The sequence below is a fragment of the Amblyomma mixtum genome, chromosome 3 (genome assembly GCF_055824585.1).
Source record: "Amblyomma mixtum isolate Tamu chromosome 3, ASM5582458v1, whole genome shotgun sequence".
Taxonomy (NCBI): domain Eukaryota; kingdom Metazoa; phylum Arthropoda; class Arachnida; order Ixodida; family Ixodidae; genus Amblyomma; species Amblyomma mixtum.
The window spans coordinates 374,508,669-374,518,273 of NC_143014.1; the positions used below are offsets into that span (position 1 = coordinate 374,508,669).

The following is a 9,605-nucleotide window of genomic DNA, read 5'->3' on the forward strand; positions in this document are numbered from 1 at the left end:
GAGCCTTGTATAGCAGAACGGTGAGATAAAAACAAATTGCTCTGAAGTTTTTCGCCTCTATTTTGGCATTCGTTTTTCATACTTTGGCTCGGAGCTGAAATGGTACAAACAACTGCAAAATGCACACAGGTGCATTTTGCAGTTTTAGGGAAAATCTTTGGGATTTTCCCTAAATCCCAAAGTTGCAGTGAAATTTAAGGGTAATTGAGCCTTTAATATGTACGAAGAATAAACTTGATTGTTTCATGATTATAACCAATGGCGCAAATAAATCTGACTGACTTAAAAATGCTATTGGAAAAAAAGGCAATGATGTAAATATTGGAAACCAACACTGGAAACCTTGGTGGATTATGGTAATGGAAAATATGTTGGAATGACTGGGCATGTTGGAATGACTGGGCACGTTGGAATGACTGGGCACGTTGGAATGACTGGGCATGTTGGAATGACTGGGGCATGTTGGAATGACTGGGGCATGTTGTAATGACTGGGCATGTTGGAATGACTGGGCATGTTGGAATGATTGGGCATGTTGGAATGATTGGGAGATGTTGGGGCAGGGGCCATGGGGCAATGTTATGTCTGATGCAATGAGACAGCAAATTTCAAAATAGATGAAGCTCCTACAGCCAGTTTTATTTTGTGTTCATGCTCCTCATGCTCTTCTTTAGCCACTTGTCAATGCAGCTGGGCCCCATGAAACAGCCTTGTTGATGTACCACCAGTGCATGAGGGCTTGGGAAAACTGGGCGATGCACTCTGCAGAAAAGATTGAAATGAAAGAATTAGGATCCACAAGTTTTTATTCTTGCCAGTATTAGAGTGCTAAAAAAGTAAACTCCGTATTGTGGCCACAGGAATAAAGTGAGCCTAAATCAAGAACCACTGAAGCTATTCGCACTCAAAAAGAAAAATAATTTGAGGTTCTTATTCAATATATCATATGCTCGTCAATAAGCACCATCATCAGCAGCATAACTAGCACCACTGCAAGACAAAGGCCTCTCCTATATCCCTAAACATAAGCCCGACGTGTGCCATAATGAGCAAAATAAAAAAGCCATCGTTTTTTGTCCTCTGAAGGCTTTTAGTGGGGTATTAATAAGAGGGACAATATAAAGGTAACATCAGAAGGGTGACTGCAGTAGCACAGCTGAGATGTCGCAGACGATACACTAAGAAAAGAGGCATACAATCCATTGATACATCAGTTGCAAAAAATAAAAACAGCAGCAAACAAAAGGTAAAACAAACCAGTGTCAATGCTCCAAGCGATATCACTTATTTCCATAATTTTGAGGGACCACATGCAATGAAAATGTGGTGAGGTAGCCAATTTATTCTTCAATGGGAACAGGAAAAATTTCTTGATTTAGTTGTGATGGCATCCTGGTCTGAAGCGGGGCAGCAACATTTAACATTAAGTTGTGGAAAAGTATTGTAGAGTATATGGAACACACCTAAACGAGCGATTTCCGCTTTTATGCAGTGATGTCTGGTGGTCAAATGAGATGACTGATTACACATATGCTGTACCAAGTGTCGCTGTTGGATTAAAGGGAGTTGGTGGCGTAGCATCAAACAGTTTGGTGCAAAATTGAAAGAGCTAGGGAATACTTCAGTTTGGAATCAATAAAATTTTTATGCATAAACTGCGCAGCACGGCAAGAGCACACAGATCGTGACATCTCCTGATAAACCCGAGTGCCCTTGTGGTGCCAGCAGCATGTATCGTGACATGCTCCAAGTATGTGGGGCTGCATCTGGTTAAGGTTTTTCCATACCATTAACCCTAGAGGTGGGAAAGGAGGTCAATACGTTGTGACAAAACAATGCACACAAGACAAGGACAACGAAGGAATAAATATGATGGCATGAGTGCTGACTATCGCCAATGTGTATTGGAAACCACGTCAAAATATATGCACTGTGGCCTAAAAAAACAACGAACAAAGGGCACCTTGTGTCAACCACATTGCATGAGTGTAAAACAAAACAAAAACTGACAAAGAAGCATTTAAGAGCATGAACTCTTCCTTAGGAATCGATAAAGAAGGTGTGCTAACACAGTGATTGCGGTTTTTTTTTTAATTTCAGCGGCCTCGATTATCTCACGCACAAACTTTTCTGTGTCTGTCAGGCAAAATGCAGAGCATGAATTCCGGTTCACAGCGTTTAGGATCTGGCAAACAATTGCAATTGCGACAGTAAATCATCAAAGTTCTCCCGCAAGCTTTGTTCACATCGTCGTGGTGGTCTTTTAAACCTCTCAGTGACACACTTGCCTGTTTTCCCAATGTAAACATAGCCGCATTTCAAGGCGTTCGAACACACTATGTCTTCTGTGCAATGCACGAAGAGACTCTGATGGATAATCTCGGTTGACTACAGGTACTGAAACTTCATAGGGTTAGAAAAACAATATCAACGCCAACTCGACTGCCTATTTAACCGGTGCGATCAATTGTGGATGTAGGGAACAGGTACGTACAAACTTCCTTTTGGGAGTTGCAGTCTCGACGGGGGCACAAAAGGAATGTTTCAACTTCTGCTTAAAGCAATCGGCTAAAGACACTGACAAAGGTTCTGAATATCCAGTAAAGGAAACGACATATGAGCTGGGCAAAACTGGATGCCATGGCAATCAAACAGGATTTCAATAAGGAATTTTTGAAGCAAAGGTTAGTGACACCTCTTGACCAGCTTAGACTGAACCGAAGAAAATGGTAAAAGTAGCTTGTTTTCCCTTGGCTCGTAAGCCCAACAAGTGTAGCCACCCAAGATTGAGATCCAATAAATGTGATGACATATCCTCTATAATTTCATTGGTGATTCAAAGTGGACTGAGGCTTTGACTGAACTCCTCTCTCACCTTCGACAATGCTTCGTCAGGATTGGAGATCCTGCAATAAGCCACGTAACAGCGGCGCTAATACAGTTTTTTTTTTGCAAAAACAAGCTATTCTGAAATGTAATAAAAGTGGACTGAAGGTATGAGCTTAAAAGTGCGACAAAATTATTCACCAAAACGCCTGAGACGTTTGGAATGCCACTGCTCCATTTCGGTTAATGAATTCTTCAACACATTATTGATCCTGATTGAGGGATGGCGTAATATAAATGCTTGATGTCAACATAGCACCCCATGAAACTGGTGCGAGAGTTATTGTGTAGAAACTGCGTTACTTTCTCTGCAGATCTTACACGAGAGGAGTCATCAATGCTCAGCAACTTAATTTTATGTCGCAAAGAGAAGGCGATTTGTTTCTGACAGGTTCCATTCTCTTAAACTACAACCCTCAAGGAGCAGTCACCTTTATGGGTCTTTGCAGTAAAGAAGATAGCTGGACAATTTTTCTTACTGAAGTTGATGGCATTAGCCTGATGGTTAAACTCTAGATTGTTAATGTTTCTTGGCACTGGACTTTGCTTTTAACAAATCAGATAGTAAGTGGCACTCAAATTCAGAATACGCTGCATCTGTGGCCTTGGACTGAAAGGCGCCTTTCGATACGACCACAAAACCACCGTTTATCAGCAGTTGAAAGCAAGAGGGCCCACCCTCTTAAATACCACACAGTTCGGCCTGTGGGCAAGTTCCTAAAGAGGGTTCAAACCGTGACACTGCATCAAAACATCCTGAAACACACCTGTCACACTCAGGTCTGGGCGTGGAAAAGGCAACTCGTCAAACCATGGCAAGCATCTCCACAATAGTTCTCTTCGAAGGAACGGAAAATTTTGGTCCATAAGCACTTCAAGGACCAGACGAGGCAGCGACTCAAAGCTGAAGGTGTGCACCTTGTTGTCAAACTCTTGTGCCTGAAAACAAGCCAGGGAGTGGCTGGTTGACGGTGTCACGCACCGTTGACCAGGTGAAAGCCATCTGGAATGCCACTTTGCAGCCACTTTGCGCTCACTAGCCCGGAGCAGAGAAGCCAAGGCACGAGTGTCTGAAAACAAGGCGCACAATGTCGACACTGAGTTGCTGCCTCGTCTGCTGCTTGAAGCATATACAGGCCAAAATTTGCCATTGTTCCTTCGAAGAGGACTATTCTGGAGCTGTTTGCCATACTTTGACGTCTTGCCTTCCTGTGCCTGGACCTGAGCGTGACAGGTGTGTTTCAGGGGGCGTTGGTTGATGGGGTGTCGTGGTTTGAACCATGCCAGGAACTTGCCCGCAGGCTGAACTGTAACGGGTTTAAGACGGTGGGCCCTATCGCATTCAACTGCTGATAAAGAAGGTGGTTTTGTGGTCATGTCTAAAGGCGTCTTTCTGTCCAAGGCAACGGAGGCAGTTAATTCTGAGTTCAAGTGTCACACAGCAGCTGATTTGTTAATAGCAATGTCCAGAGCCAAGAAACTATGTAATAATCTAAAGTTGAACCATCTGGCTAATGTATCAACTTCAGCAAGAAACTAGCAGAGGTGCCAATGAGAGGTCAAAAGACCACCGTTACGATGTGAACAAAGCTAGCAGGGGGAATCTGATGTTTCACTGTCGCGACTGCGATCGTTTGCCACATCCTGATTGCTGTGAGGCGTAATTTCTTGTGCTGCATTGTGCTAGACAGACACAGAAAAGTTTGTGCATGAGATGATCGAGGCCACTGAAATTGTAGAAAAAACGCAATCAATGTGCTAACACACCTTCTTTATCTCTCCCTAAGAAAGAGTTCATGCTCTTAAATGCTTCATATTCAACTTTCGTTTTGTTTTTGACAGATCCAAAGTGAATGTTACAAGGCGCCCTTTCCTCATTCTTTTTTTAGGCCAGAATGTATATATTTTGATGTGCTTTCCAATAAACCTTCTTGAAAGTCAGCACTCACACCGTCGCATTCCTTCCTCATCTTTCTCTTCTTTGCGCTGTTTTGACACCATGAATTACAAACAAGCCCATTCATCCATCTTGCAAAAGTCAATACAGTCAGAGTAGCTGAGATAGTTGGGGCACCCTTCTGAATAATGCAGTCATAAAGACAAGGTTGGGACATAAAGACAAAGACTGTTATTGAATGGCTAATATTAATGTACTTTAGTAATGTGCTTGGTTTGGTTTATGGGGGTTTAACATCCCAAAGTGACTCAGGATGAGGGACGCCTTATGATTTTGCATATTGATATGCTGGGCTTCATAAGACAAGAAGTACAATAGTTTTCTAAGGCCAGCCGTAGAACAGGAAGCAATGAATCTACACTAATATCAAAGAATGAAGGCTCAAGTATGAGAGTGTAGCTAAAAGGTTATAATGACAAACATGAAAAGCTTTGTAGAAATTCAAGTCGATGACACTTGCCTAAAATAAAGAATCTAAATTTGGGTGAAAATCTGTTGTGAATTCAAAAAGTTGGATTGCACATGAGTAAAGAGAATGGGAGCCGTGATGACTGGTATAGAAATATTAGCTTGAATTATGGTGGCAAGTAATATGCGCACTCATTTTGTGCTCTAACAGTTCATGCAAAATGCACATCAATAAAATAGGAAAACAGTTTGGGGATCAGAACGGTTTCCAGCCTTAATTATTGACAGGTCAGCTTCAGGTTGTCAGGGATAGAACCAAGAGGTTTGGATTGGCTAGCAATTATTGGTAAAATCTGTCTTCAGATATCCTCAGTAGTTTAAAGTATGTCAGAAGGCTTCTCACACAGCCCTCAGGTACTCGAAAGCTTGTGCTTATCAATGACTTTCGAGACATGATGAGAAGCAATGGTTAATGCAGTGAAATGGGTAACAAATAACTGATTTTTCTCAAGAAAGTGCCCATGGAATATGCTGTCACACAAATTCCCAAGGATCCTTCAATTAAGCCCAAAATGACAGTTTATGGGTAGCCACTTTGTTATAACCATCACATACAAAAAAGAGACACCAGAAGCCCTCCTTATTCACTGAAAACAAGGGAGAATTATGAGACATCATTCCGGCACACAAAATCACACGGATGAAGAGAGTAGACTCCATGGACACCATATTTCAACTGAGGTTTATTCCACAACACAGGCTTTTTATGTGCAAAGGGGTACTAGTGATCCCTGGGGCTCAAAAGTATTTCCGCCACCAGATAACAATTATTCAGGACGGCAAAATCCAAAACACAAAAAAACATAGGGGTAAAGGTATCTTGCCACTCACATTCAACCCATCGGCACGCCTATGCATCACCTACCTGGCTGACCCAACAAACATATTTGCCTCCAGATAATCTATTTCTTTTTCTGGAGCGCTGCAGAAGGGCTGCTGACGTAATTCTCTTTTTCAGCAGAGATACAAAAGGCTTAAAAAATTTCCCAGCCCTTTCAAGTGCTAAACTTGCACAAGGCATGTGTTTCTTTCAAAAACGCCTTGCATGCTCGCTTGTGCGAGCAAAGGCGAATGTGCTCAGCTAAATGACCTCTGCCACTTAATGAATCAGCTGTCCTGCAATGTTCAAGCAAGCGTTCATTGATGCAAGCCTCGTCTGTCTAATGTAATGTTTGCCACAGGCAAGGAGGATGCTGTACACCATGTCAACCTCATGTTTAACGAGGGGTTTGGTGTGCTTAGTTTTGTAGGCAGGCTTTTTCGTAACGTCATTTATCAGGTGGCACATGCATCCCAGCTTTCCCAAGCTGAAAATACGACATGTACATCGTGTTTGTCACTGGCCTTCTTGAGGCGGTGTGACACCTGATGGCAATAGGGCACAATGACAGGTCACTGTTGCGAATGTGCGTTGTCTTCCGGCTTGCGCTGCCCAGCACACTTCATCTCTCGAACCTGGCTTTCTACCACTAAGGCTACAATTTCTCCTGTGAAAACTGCCTGCTCCAGTCTCCTTACTTGCGCACTGATGCTGTCACAGAGTCGTGAGAGCGTCAATGCCGAAGTAAGGCGACTGGAGCAGGCAGGCAGAAAAAGAAATAGATTATCTCAATGCAAATGTGTGTTGGGTCAGCCAGGTAGGCGATGTTTAGTCATGCCAATGCATTAAACTTGAGTGACAAGCTAACCTTACGCCTATGTTTTTGTTTTTGCAACCTTGAATAATTGTTACCTGGTCGAGGAAACACTTTTCAGCCACAGGGGTCACTAGTACCACTTTGCATGTAAAAAGCTCATGTTGTGGAATCAACCTCAGTTGAAGTCTGGGGTCTATGGAGTCTACTCTCTTCGTTCATGTGTTTTTGTACACTGGAATGATGTCTCATAATTCTACCCAGAACCAATTAGCTCAGCTCTCCAATGCTTAGCAAAAACAAGGCAGCAGTAATGAAACCAGTTCTCATGTGTGCACTTTTTCTTTTACATCTGTGACCTGCGATGAGTGGCATCAAAACACATATTTAAGTTAACACACATGCATCATAATGTTAATATTCGTAGTCAAATAGTATCACATAATGCAGCCAAAAACATGCAGACATTTCGCACTTCATGCATAGAATGCAACGGTTAAAACACGAGCAATATTGAATGTAAAACTTCAAATGGCCTGCAACCGGCCCATTCTGACAGCCAACTAATATTACTCATATAAACATGTAAACATATCAGGCCAGAGCTATCCAAACTGGTCCAAGCAGTAGCATTAAGGAAAAGAGCAATGAAAGTAAGAGAACATTTCATGGCAACCAAAAAAACAAAGCACAATGCAGTAACAACTTACAACACAGCTTTTGACTTCATCTGGTGGCCACAAAATCCATGCCATTGACTCGGACTGGAAGACAGATGTGCCTCCTGCGGATACCAATTTCCCATTATCACTATGACAGGAGTACAAAAACAAGCATGCGAACTCGGTCCAACAGTGAATATCACATGAATGTAAAAAGATCAGGAAAAATATACTTGCCCAAGTATACGCCTCAATACAAAGGAAAACTACCCTGTTTAAAATGCATCAGTTCCCCTAGCACTAGTAAAGGAATCTTGCTATGAGCAAAACAAATCTGCGTTCGAAAGCGTAGATAAACATCGTAATAACTGAGACAATTATTGCGTCACTTGTTTTCCTCAGAAACCAATTTTCAAACAGCAGAGTGATCGAAATGCAAGATCCTATACTCTGGGTAGCCAGAAACGCTATCGGTATCATAAAAAAAAATATCTTCACATACTGATCTAAAAATTAGATCCTGACGGCCGGAAATTAACTTTCGTTGGTAACTGCAACCTGAGACAGTGCTTTCTTTATAGTGGGGTTTGAATTCAGATGCGGAAAATGGGCACTGATCGTATAGGAGGGTTCCGGATTAATTTAGACCACCTAGAATTTCTTAACGTGAGCTGACATCGCACAGCACAGGGGCATTCTTTTTTTCATTTCACCTAAATCGAAATGCGGCTACTGCCATCAGGACCGACCCCACGACCTAAGGTTCAACAGTCTAGAGCCAAGCAAAAACCGCGGCGAATAAAAAGTGTTTCAATCCCCCTCAAAGTGCTAACGCTATCTTGAAAGACAATCATACATTTTACGCACAGCCAAAGTGCCGGTCCTTGAAACGTGCGCGGTGGTGTGAACAAGCATGGGCAGAAACGCGTAGAACGAGGCATATACGAGGAGAAATCTGTGCTCAACAAGAAACAAAACGCGCAAACATGCGCATACCAAAATCATGCAAAGCTAGCGCACGCACGGTCGCATCCCTTTGCCAAAACAAGTACCGACAGCGGCAATTCTTGGCAGAGCAACTCACCGCGGCGACAACAAAAGCGCCTCAAAAACGCTTTTTATAGCATTGAACACGAATACTGCAGCAGTACGACAGGTCACCGTTCCAGCATTATATGCTTCGGATAATGCACGAGTACTGCTTACCTTTTCAGATGATTGCGTAGTCGTGCAGAACGCTGTTTGCCTTCGTGTCACGGGCACTACACCAACCAGTGAGAGTTCAGCACGAGTGCTACGTAGCCGGCACTCTCTACCACGTAGCCACACAGAAGAAAATATTCCAGGCCTTATTTGGAACATTTCCACCGCGACACTGCCCGCGCGTCTTTGTGCCTGGACACCCATCCTGGACTACACAAAGAAGCGCACAGACTGAAAAGTTAGAGAGACCAGAAAAATGACACTTTGCCTCGAATAGGCTACGTCGACAGCACTGCGCGATTGTGCACCCTTGTGCAAGAAGAAACACACGCAAACCACAACACAGTTCACGACGGCTCACAATCCAAGTAGCGAATTGTAGCAAGCGCCGAAGCGCGACGCACGCGACGCAGCACCCGAACCGCCATGAGGGTTATACGGAAAAACAGCTACCGGCAGCCACCTGGCGGTTACAACCAGTTTCTGTTTCGGTTTCGTTGTGAAAAAGCTTGTATCCTACTTTTTATTTTATTTTTGGTATTTTTATTGTGTATTCAGCCGTATCGGCATCCACAGAAATTGCAGCGGTTGCGAGCAATTACCACTGGTAGAAACGCGCGAATTAACGACCTGTTGCTTGCGCTGCGGTTGAAAAATGCATGAGTTCTCACGGCAGTATCGCTTGCTGCTTTGCTCATTCACGAAATTACATGCCGATTTCTGTTTGTATGGGGAAGTTTTTTTTTATATTGATGGGAGATCAGCAAGGCTAACAAAGTACCCAACGTAGCAGTC

At 43.1% G+C, this 9,605-nt stretch overlaps 1 long non-coding RNA gene across 1 annotated transcript; it reads right to left on the reverse strand.

Annotated features, from left to right (window-relative positions):
* Positions 1-626: 626 nt before the first annotated feature.
* LOC149356806 (uncharacterized) lies at positions 627-9,229 on the reverse strand. Its single transcript, XR_016289841.1, has 3 exons — positions 8,814-9,229; positions 7,656-7,729; positions 627-762 (listed from the first exon to the last, which is right to left on the reverse strand). It is a non-coding gene; the product is annotated as an uncharacterized LOC149356806 (long non-coding RNA).
* Between the last annotated feature and the right edge of the window lie 376 nt (positions 9,230-9,605).